Raw genomic sequence first — 10814 nt, forward strand, 5'->3', positions numbered from 1 at the left:
ATGAGATGGAGTCAGAGGAAGGAAATGGAGTTTGCATCCAGAACAGAAGACAGTGACCTCCAAGCTCTCAATATTTAAATAGCAAGGGCAGTGATGCAATGCATCCTGGTTCATACCTGAAAGTGAGTCTGGTTTGGAGCGTGAATACTTACAGAGTAGGGTAAATGAAAAGAACAGTAATACAGTCGCACAGAGTTAATGCAAATAATATATCGACAGTGAAACGTACCAGGGACACCAACAATAGCCAGGATAGGATAATAAAAACATTGAATAATGTAAAGTACATATTTGATCCTTAATGATAACGGCCACCAAGAGTATGTAGAAAAATTCCAAACATAATAGGATAAACCCCTGTCCATTGTTGGAACTTTCCAATCGATTGTTTTCAGATTCTGATCCATTGTTGTAACATTCCAGTATAACATTCTCAGATTCTGATCCACTGTTGGAACTGTCCAGTCTAATGTTCTCAGTTTCTGATCTCTCCCTCTCTCTGGAGCAGCCGATCCCTGTTAGTGCTATCGGTGATGCTCCCGCCCATACCATGGGATAACATATTGAATCGAAACCCTTTTATCATTAAAAGATGGAAACTCTCCACTGGGATAATTAGAATCCATGGAGACTGACATTAGTCACATTCACCAAACAAATAGGTTCAGTTAACCAGTTCCTTACATCATTTTACATAACACAATAAAAGGGAACATTTACTAGGTTTGGATGGAATGAATGAGAGTTGCTGAGCTATTGATCATAAATCTTTCAACCTTTTTAATCTGTCTTCCCTATATATGGGAATATTGTCACAACACTGCACTGTTGTGTATGATTCACGCTGTTTATAAAAGGAGACAGGAATAAAATAACAGATGAGCTGCATAAAATGTTTGGAGGAGACCTTTCGAGATACCTTTGTGTAATGCTGCTCCAAGTTTGAAATTCCCTGTTATCAAGTCCTTTCTTAACCTTGTGACATCATTCAGAAAATTGAAACTGCTGCTCAGGAACAGGGAGAAACAGGAGGTAGTCACTCAACTGCTCGAGACTGGGACAGAGTAACAGGAGGCAGTCACTCAACTACTCGATACTGGGATACAGGGAAATCTGGAGGCTCGTGAGGCCCAGATTTATGTTCCCCAGGAACAGGAGGAGGTGACTCACTACCCACCAATCTGGGACACTGGGAGAGAAGAGGAATTGGCTTGGTACTAAAAGAAACATCTGAATAAGTTGCATGAGCAAGTCATTCAATCCTGCTCCAATATTCTTCAAAACCATGGCTGATCTGATTGTAATTCCCTCATTCCATTTTACAGAGATTCCCCTGTCTGCAACCTCTGCTATATTTGTTGGTCATGTTGCAGATCCAGATGCTGTAACTACAGTCACCATGTTTCATCCAGTTTTGGATCACCACAGCCTCTGGTCTTCCTGAATTTCCACAGCAGCTTAAAACATAGCCTCCAGGAAACCATCCCCAGCATTTCCACGAACGTACAAAAGCTAGAGTTAAGTCAAATGTTAGTCAAAGGCAAATGAGAAGCCTGGTCTGAATCACTAACAGTTGTGAGGATTCCTCATGTTACCGAGCACATGAGCAGCACAGAGTTATTAACACAGGCGTTCAATGAGTACGCACAGAGCAAGATACAAAGGTGGGCCTCGAAACTGTAAAAACACCATTATCCAACATGGAGCACAGGGCAGGACATTGGGAAGTCAAAGAAAACGCAATCAATGCTTTTTTGAACACTGCTTCTAAGCTTCTTAGTGTTGGAAGCTGATGTTCTTGAGTGAGCAACATTCAAGGGCAGGAAAAGATATAGGACAGTGATTCACATTGAAACTGGGCAATTAAAACTAGATGGTGAGGAAGCAGTTTAAACACCAACAAATAGGAGGGATTTGGGAAATAGACAGAGGGAGAGAGACTCTGAGTCAGTGTTTTGGCAGGATGTGTTTGCAGGTTTCAGAATGCTGAAATGAAGACATTTCGATCATATCTAGCAACATCGGTTAGCATGTCTGGAAATGATGAATTAATACGACATTGGTGCAAGGTCAGATAGAGTCAGAGTCTCGGAGATGTACAGCACAGAATAAGATGCTTCAGTCTTACTCGTCCATGCTGATGGGATATCCCAAATTAAACAAATTGCATTTGGCCAATGTCGATGTAAGCCCTTCCTCTTCATGTACCCATCCCAATATCATTTAGACGTTATAATTGTAAAAGCCTCCACCACCTCCTCTGGCAGCTCATTCCACACATGCACCACCCTCTGTGGGAAAAAGTTGCTCGTTAGGTCATTTTTAAATCTTTTCCCTCTCATCAGAAATCCATTCCCTCTAGTTTTGGGGGAAAAGACTTTGGCTATGGAAACTATACATGCTCCTCACGCTACAGGAATAAAACAACCCAATCATCAAAGTTTGTGAGAACCCAATCTACTCGCACTCGCCCTATAGCTCCAATCCTGGCAACATCCTTGTAAATCTTTACTGACTCCCTTCAAGTTTCACAATATATTTCCAAAAGGAAGGAGACCAGAATTGAATGCAGTACACCAAAAGTAGCCAAAATAATGTGCTGTACAGCAGCAACATGACCACCCAATTCATATAGTCAAAGCACTGGCCAATAAAGGCAATCATACCAAATGCCTTCTTCACTATACTACCTAACTGCGAGTCTACTTTCAAGAAACTATGAACCTGCATTCCAAGGTCTCTTTGTTCAGCAACACTGCCCAGGACGTTAGCATGAAGTGTACATGTCCTGCCCTGATTTGCATTTCCAAAGTGCAGCACCTCCCATTTGTCTAGATTAAAACCCACCTGCCAATTGTCAGCCCATCTGCCCATCTGATGAAGATTCCATTGTACTCTGAGGTAAACCTCCTTTGCTGTCCACTACATCATCATTTTGGTTTCCATCTGTAAACTTCGCAACTATTGTTGCAATGATCACATCCAAATGATTTCTGTGAATAGTAAAAAGCAGTGGAGCCAGCACTAACCCTTGTAGCACACGAATGGTCACAACCGTCCTTTTCGAAAAACAATCCTTCACCACCACCCTCTGTCTCCTGCCTTCGGGCTAATTCTGTATACATATGGCTAGTTCTTCCTGTATTCCATATGAACTAAACTTGTCAACCAATCTCCTATGCAGGAAGTTGGCAAATGCCTTACTGAAGTCCATGCCAACAATATACACCTCTGCCTCAATGAATCCTCTTAGTCACTTCTTCAAACATACTCAGTCAATTTAGTGAGACACAACTTTCCATGCTTCGATCCATGTGGCCTATCACTTATCAGTCCTTGCTTTTCAAAATCCATGCAAACCTTGTGCCTCATAATCCTTGTCAACAGCTTTCCCCCAACTGAAGTCTGGCTCACTAGCTTTTCCTTACCATCCTTCTTAAATGTTGACAATAATCGCACCAAGTTCGCAAGCCTCCTGTCTTCTGGTACCTCATCCGTGACAATTGACGATACAAATATGTCGGCAAGGGGCCCAGCAATCACTTCACTCGCTTCCCACAGAGTTTTCGGGTACATCTAATCAGGTCCTGGAGATTTTCCCACCTTTACGGGCTTTATGAACTCCAGCATCAGCTTCTCTGTAATACAGGCACTTTTCAACATATCACGGTTTATTTCCAAAGTTCTTTTGCTTGCATATCCTTCTGCACAGCCAATACTGACGCACGATGCTTGTTTATTATCGCCTTCATCTCCTGCGGTTTTGCACATCGGCAACCTTGCAGATCTTTAAGTGGCCCAAAACTCTCCTGAGTTACTCTTTTGTCCTTAATGTATGTGTAGAGTCCCTTTGGATTCTCCTTAACCCTATTTTCCAGAACTATCTCATGTCCCTTTTATGACCTCTGGATTTCCCTCTTCTGTATACTCCTACTGGCTTTAGACCCTTCTCGACAGTCACTTCATTCGATTTTTGGAAAATCTATCCTTTTCGATTTTTGAAAACCTATCAGGTTCGCTGATGGCCTTGAAGGAAGCAAACCAGTCCTGGGTTACATGTGACTCCAGACGGACAACCATCTGTGTGACTCGTAACTGGATTAGTGGTGCTGGAAAAGCACAGCAGTTCAGGCAGCATCCGAGGAGCAGCCAAATCGACATTTCGGCAAAAGCCCTTCATCACAAATAAAGGCAGAGAGCCTGAAGCGTGGAGAGATTAGCTAGAGGAGAGGGGAGTGGGGAGAAAGTAGCATAGAGTACCATAGGTGAGTGGGGGAGGGGATGAAGGTGATAGGTCGGGGCGGGGGGAGGATGGAGTGGATAGGTGGAAAAGCAGATAGGCAGGTAGTACAAGTCAGGACAAGTCACGGGGACAGTGCTGAGCTGGAAGTTTGGAACTGGGGTGAGGTGGGGGAAGGGGAAATGAGGAAACTGTTGAAGTCCACATTGATGCCCAGGGGTTGAAGTGTTCCGAGGTGGAAGATGAAGCTTTCTTCCTCCAGGCGTCTGTTGGTGAGGGAGCGGCGGTGAAGGAGGCCCAGGACCTCCATGTCCTCAGCAGAGTGGGATGGGAGAGTTGAAATGTGACTCGTAACTGCCCGCTGGGCAATTAGTAATGGGTAATGAATGCAGGTCCAACCAGTGATACCCTAAACCCGTGAATGAGTACTGAAAAAAACGTTGACTCCTGCTCTGCCTACCTAACATATGCTTCCCTCTTATCCGTCACCAGACACTCAATTTCTCCCGTCCTCCAGCATTCCTTACACCTATCAGCCTTACCCTTCACCCTAACAGGGACAGATTGTCTCTGTGATTTTGACATCTCCTTTTTGAAGGCTTCCCTCTTCCCAGCTGGCCCCGTAACTGCGATATCTGTTCCAATCCCGTTTCGAAGTTCTTGCTCATATCATCAAACTTGGCCTTCTTCCAAGTTAGAGCGTTACCTTTTAGACCCTGTTCATCCTTTTCCATCTCTATTTTAAAACTAATAGAATTATGATTATGTGTCCCAAAGTGCTTCCCCACTGATAGCTCAGTCTCCTGCCCTGCCATATTTGCCAAGGGGAAGGTGACGTTGAGCTCCTTCTCTGTGATGGAGAGCATTGGTCAAGCAGCTGCGGCGTTATGACTGGGATTGGGCTCAATAGTGTCTTCGTCTCATTGGGATGAATCGAACCATAATTTATCTCAGTGCCATTTTCATTGAGTGTGACGGAGGGATTGTCTACACAAGGTCGAGCTAATTTCCTGGCGCTACCTTATCGAACTCACCTCATTAACTACCTCCCCCACCCCATGGTCCCCTCTCATTCAATGCCAGCCCTATTCTCCCACCCATCACGGCTGGAGGTACTCACTATCGCACTGATACCCCTGGGTATGCCGTGATCCCTGGTACTGGTGCCATTTTAAAATGGCCAGTAGGCACACAGTTGAGCTTTTTTGGTGTCAGAGCTGGTTTGTACAGTTTACCCCGAGCATGGCAGATAAGGGGCAATTACACCACAGTTTGTCGACAGGGGGACGGAGGTCCTGGGGGATGGGGTAGTACAGTGGGGTAGTACTTTCTCTTCCCAGAAAGGGTCACACTATCAGACCCACAGAGCATGGTTTGAGCTCCCCACCCAGCTCAGTGCAGTATCTGCGGTCTGAAGAAATGTCTAGCAATACAGGACAAGCATCAATAACTGTCCCCACTCTGTCAGGTTAAGTGTCACCGTATTCTCTCTGCTCCCTCACACTCACTGTATATCTGTTACAGCAGCGATCCAGAACAACGTTCATGCTCCACGGCTCTCGCTGCTGCTTGCAGCACCTTCCCTCTCTCTGTCTCTCTCTCTCTCTCTCTCTCTCTCTCTCTCTCTCTCTCTCTCTCTCTCTCTCTCTCTCTATCTCTATCTGCATTATTCCCCCCCCCCACACACACACACACCGATAACATTGCATGGATACAACACTGTGGACTGACTCCTTCCAGACAACTCACCATATCTCCCTCCACCTACATCAGCATTAACAGCAGGGGTACCCACTCCCAACCTCCCTCCCTCCCTACCTTTCTCCCATTCCAGGAGAAACAGCCTGGAATAGCACAGAAAAGGCCAAGTCTGGCGGTGGAGTGCCCGATATCCGTTCTCTCAAACCCCTCCCCCCTCCATGTGGAGCGGACCCTGGTATGCGCCAGAGAGGACAGGGATGCGTCGTGTGGAGATTCTGAAACATCCACGTCCCAGCGACCGAGTAAGGAGCAATGTTCAGTGAAGGGCAATTCTCACTTTAAACCAACTGGCAACTCCGTTTCCCCCAGACAATATAGCAGCTGTGGCCCTGATGCCATCTCCCTTTTGTGTCGAGCTGTTACAAATGGAATCCCCACGTTCTCGGTGGGCAGGAAGGTGGGCTCACAACACATCGTCACCACCACCTCCCAGGAAGGGGGCACGGAGACTCCCTCCTACACCTCCTCCTGTAAACAGCTCAGATACTGAAACGAATCTGTGAGATTTACTGCTCTCCCACTTGTCCTGACATATTCAATAAACTGTTCTCATATCTATCCGGGCCCCTCTGTCCCTGCACCTCCTTTATAACGGTACAACCTATTTTATATTGTCTTTCAATGTCCTTCCTACTAAAGAGCACCACCTCACTGCGCTGCATTGACCCTCATCTGCCATACACTTGAACACTACACCAATTTATAACTTTCCTGTTGGAGTTCCACACCGTCCTCAACAAACTTCACAATTCATTCAGGTTTGGTATCTGAAAATAATGAAATTGTCCTCCAGTCAGATTCCACCCAAAAATACTGACACACACCAGACAGAGGGAGTGAAATATTGACACACTCTCCATGTTTGTATTATTGTCAATGCATAGTGAGTGCCTCTATGTGTCTGTATTCGTGTGTGTATCTGTGTGTGGCGGGTCTGGCAGTCTCTGTGGTGTTTAAAGTGATGTCATATCCCCCCGATATGAGTACTGAGTAAGGACCACTCAATTTAAAATGTCAACTTTCATTTTTGTCCAAAGATGCTTCCAGAGCTGCGGAGATTTCTGTTGGTGTCAATCTCTGTTGCACCCCCACCCCGATCTCCCACCCCCCACCCCACTGTAATGGTGGTGCTGAAGTATGTAAACGATCAGGGATTCAGTCTGGGAGGGAGAGACGGAGGGCAGCAGTTCACAGCACAATCCAACATGAATTTTGATTGCATCAAACACACACACACACACACACACACACACAGAGGCATACACGCGCGGGTGAACATACACACACCCGCATGCACACACGAGGTTGGTTTGGAGAGGATTGTCATTGACCTGAGGCCCTCAGAACATGTTCATGTGGAGAAATATCTGCGCTGTTTCTGCAATGTGGAAATGGTTTTTCACTGGGTAGTATTTCCAACATACAGTATACACATTAAAGCATATTTCCATTACAATTATATCCAAGCAATTCCGAGTGAGTCACTTTCCAAGGCGATGAGATTAATTTTAATGCACTTCCTGTAACTTGGAATTATTAATGTTTTATTCTTACAAGTAACCTTACATGTGAGAAAGGATTGAAAAGACCTAAACCAGACCGGAAGTGTGGGCTTGTATCATTTTAAAGAAAAGTGAGAAAGGGAGAGGAAGCGAGAGTTATTTTGACCCCGTTTTAGTGATTCACACCAAAAACAAGAAGAGTTCCCATTGCACAGAGATGCAGAGACAGAGATCCACACACTAATGCAGGAACACATGTAACAAGCACAGAGAGATAGACGTGCGCACAGTGGTTAACAGAGACATATGAAGACACACAGGAATAGGCAAACACGAACAGAAATATGCAGATACGTACTTGGACATACAAACACACACAGACGCATCGAGTTATACACGGTTTGCAAACAGTCCTATCGGCTCATACACTCCATGCTGACCATAATTCCAAGCAAAATTATTCCCACCTGCCTGCGCTGGGCCCAGATTTGTCCAAGTGTTCTCTTATTCTTGTACTTAACCAAATGCATTTTAAATACTATAACTTTACCCAATATCCATCACTTCCTCAGGAAGTTCATTCCCGACACGAACCACATGCTGTCTAAAAAAAGAATCACCTCACAGGTCCTGATCAGGTGGACACAATAAAATTTGTCGGAAGCTAAGGATGTGTTTGCTGGGTCCCTTGCTGAGATGTTGTTTTCATCAATAGCCACAGGTGAGATGATGGATGTCATGAGTTTGAGTAAAGTTTTTCTATTAAACAAAATGGAAAGAAAAAGCAAAGAACTATAGATTGGGGATCCTGACATCAGCTGTGGGCACAATGTTGGAGAGAATCATGAGCTACAGGATTTACATGCATTTGGAAAGACAAGGACTGATTATGGATAGGCAAAAGTGAGGACTGCTGATGCTGGAGATCAGAGTCTAGATGATAGTGGTAGTGGAAATGCACAGCATCTGACGAGCAGGAAAATCGACGTTCTGGGCAAAAGCCCTTTGTCTGGACAGTGAAATGGGGTTGTGCGTGGATAATCATGTCTCACTGATTTGATTTTTTTTTGTTGAGAAGTAGGGGAGAGGATTGTTGACGGCAGATCGCTGGATGTGATCTATATGGACTTCAGTTCGGCATTTGACATAGTTCCCCGTGGAGACTGGTAAGCAAGGTTAGATCAGATGGAATACAGGGAAAATTAGCCAGTTGGATAGAGAACTGGCTCAAAGGTAGAGGACAGAGGGTTGTGGTGGAGAGTTGTTTTGCAGACTGGAGGCCTGTGACCAGTAGAGTGCCACACTGATCGGTGCTGGGTCCATTACTTTTCGTCATTAATATAAATGATTACGATATGTACGTAGGACAGTTAGTAAGTCTGCAAATGACACAAAAGTTGGAGGTGTCGTGGCCAGCAAAGAATGTTATCTCAGATTACGATGGGATCTTAATCAGATGGGTCAATGGACCGAGGAATGTCAGACAGAGTTTAATTTAGATAAATGTAAGATTCTGCATGTTGAAAAGGCATATCTGGGCAGGACTTATAAACTTACTAGTTATTCCTGGGGAGTGTTGCTGAACGAACTGACCTCAGAGTACAGGTTTATAGTTCCTTGAAAGTGGATTTGCAGGTAGATAGGACAGTGAAGAAAATATTTTTGACATGTTATTGGTCAGTGAATTTTGTATATGCGTTAGGAGACAGGATTGCGATTGTACAGGACATTGGTTAGGCCTTTTTGAAATACTGTATGCACTTCTGATCTCTCTGCTCTTAGGAAGCATGTTGTCAAACTTGAAAGGGTCCAAGAAGGGTTTATGCTGAGATTGCTATGGTTGGAGATTTTGAATTACAGAGAGAGGCTGGATAGGCTAAGCCTGTTTTCCCTGGAGAATCAGAGGATGAGGGTTGATATTAGAAGTTAGTAAAATCATGGGTGCAACGGATAGCGTGAATAGCCAAGGTCTTTTCCCTCGGGTAGTGGAGTAAAAAAAAACTAGATGGCAAAGGTTTAAGGTGGGATGGGAAAGACATCAAAAAATTGTTCTAATGGACAACATCTTCATGTAGAGGATGGTCCGTGTGTAATGAGCCTCCAGAGGAAGGTATTGAGGCTGACACAATTACAACATTTAATAGGCATCTGGATGGACAGATGAATGGGAAGGGTTTAGATGGAAATTGACCAAACGCCGGTAAATGGGAGGAGAATAATTTTGGCTATCTGGTTGGCATGGACACGTTGGACCAAAGGGTCTGTTTCCATGCTATGCAGCTCTATGACGCTATGTCTTTTAAGAAACTACCTACTCTTATCTTAAAACAATCCCTCACTCTAAGGAAAAGAGACCTAACATTCAACATTATCGATACCTTTCATGATATTATAAACCTGTACAAGGTTATTTCTCAGCCTCCTACGTTCCAATAGAAAATGTCTGAGTCTGTTGATCCTGTTCAAACTCTCCATTCCCAGCAACATCCTGATAAACCTCTTCTGAATTCTCCCGAACTTGATAATATTCTCGATATAACGGGCGACCAGAACTGCACACAGTCCTTCAGGCCATGCCTCACGAAAGTCTTGTGCAACCAGAGCATAACGCCCCAAATCCTGTATTCAAAGGACTGTATACTGCTATTCGTGATTTATATAAATGATTTGGATGTGAACATAGGAGATATAGCTAGTAAATTTACAGATTACACCAAAATTAGAGGTGTAGTGAACAGTTAAGAACTTTAACACAGATTAAAATGGAATCTTGATCAGATGGGCCAATGGACTGAGGAGTAGCAGATGGGGATATAATTAGATAAATGCGAGCTGCTACGTTTTGGAAAAGCAAATCAGAGCATGAGTTCTGCACTTCATGATAAAGTCCTGGAGAGTGTTGCTCAACAAAGAGACCTTGGCGTACAGGTTCATATTTATTTGAAAGTAGAGTTGCAGGTAGATAGGATAGTGAAGTAGGTGTTTAATATGCTTTCCTTTATTGTTCAAACCACTGAGTACAAGAGTTGGGAGGTCATTTTGTGGCTGTGCAGCACTTATGTTAGGCCACTTTGGAATACTGCGTACAATCCTTGTCTCGTTCCTATTGGAAAGATATTGAGAAATTTGGAAGGGTTCGGAAAAGATTTGCAAGGACTGGAAGATTTGGGCTGTAGGGAGAGCCGGAATAGGCTGGGAATGTTTTCTCTGAGTCATTAGAGGCTAAAAGATGAACTACAGAAATTTATAGAATCATGAGAGGCATGCATAGGATAAATAGATAATGTCTTTGCACCGGGGTGACGAGTCCA

This window comes from Chiloscyllium punctatum, chromosome 18, assembly GCF_047496795.1.
Source record: "Chiloscyllium punctatum isolate Juve2018m chromosome 18, sChiPun1.3, whole genome shotgun sequence".
NCBI lineage: Eukaryota > Metazoa > Chordata > Chondrichthyes > Orectolobiformes > Hemiscylliidae > Chiloscyllium > Chiloscyllium punctatum.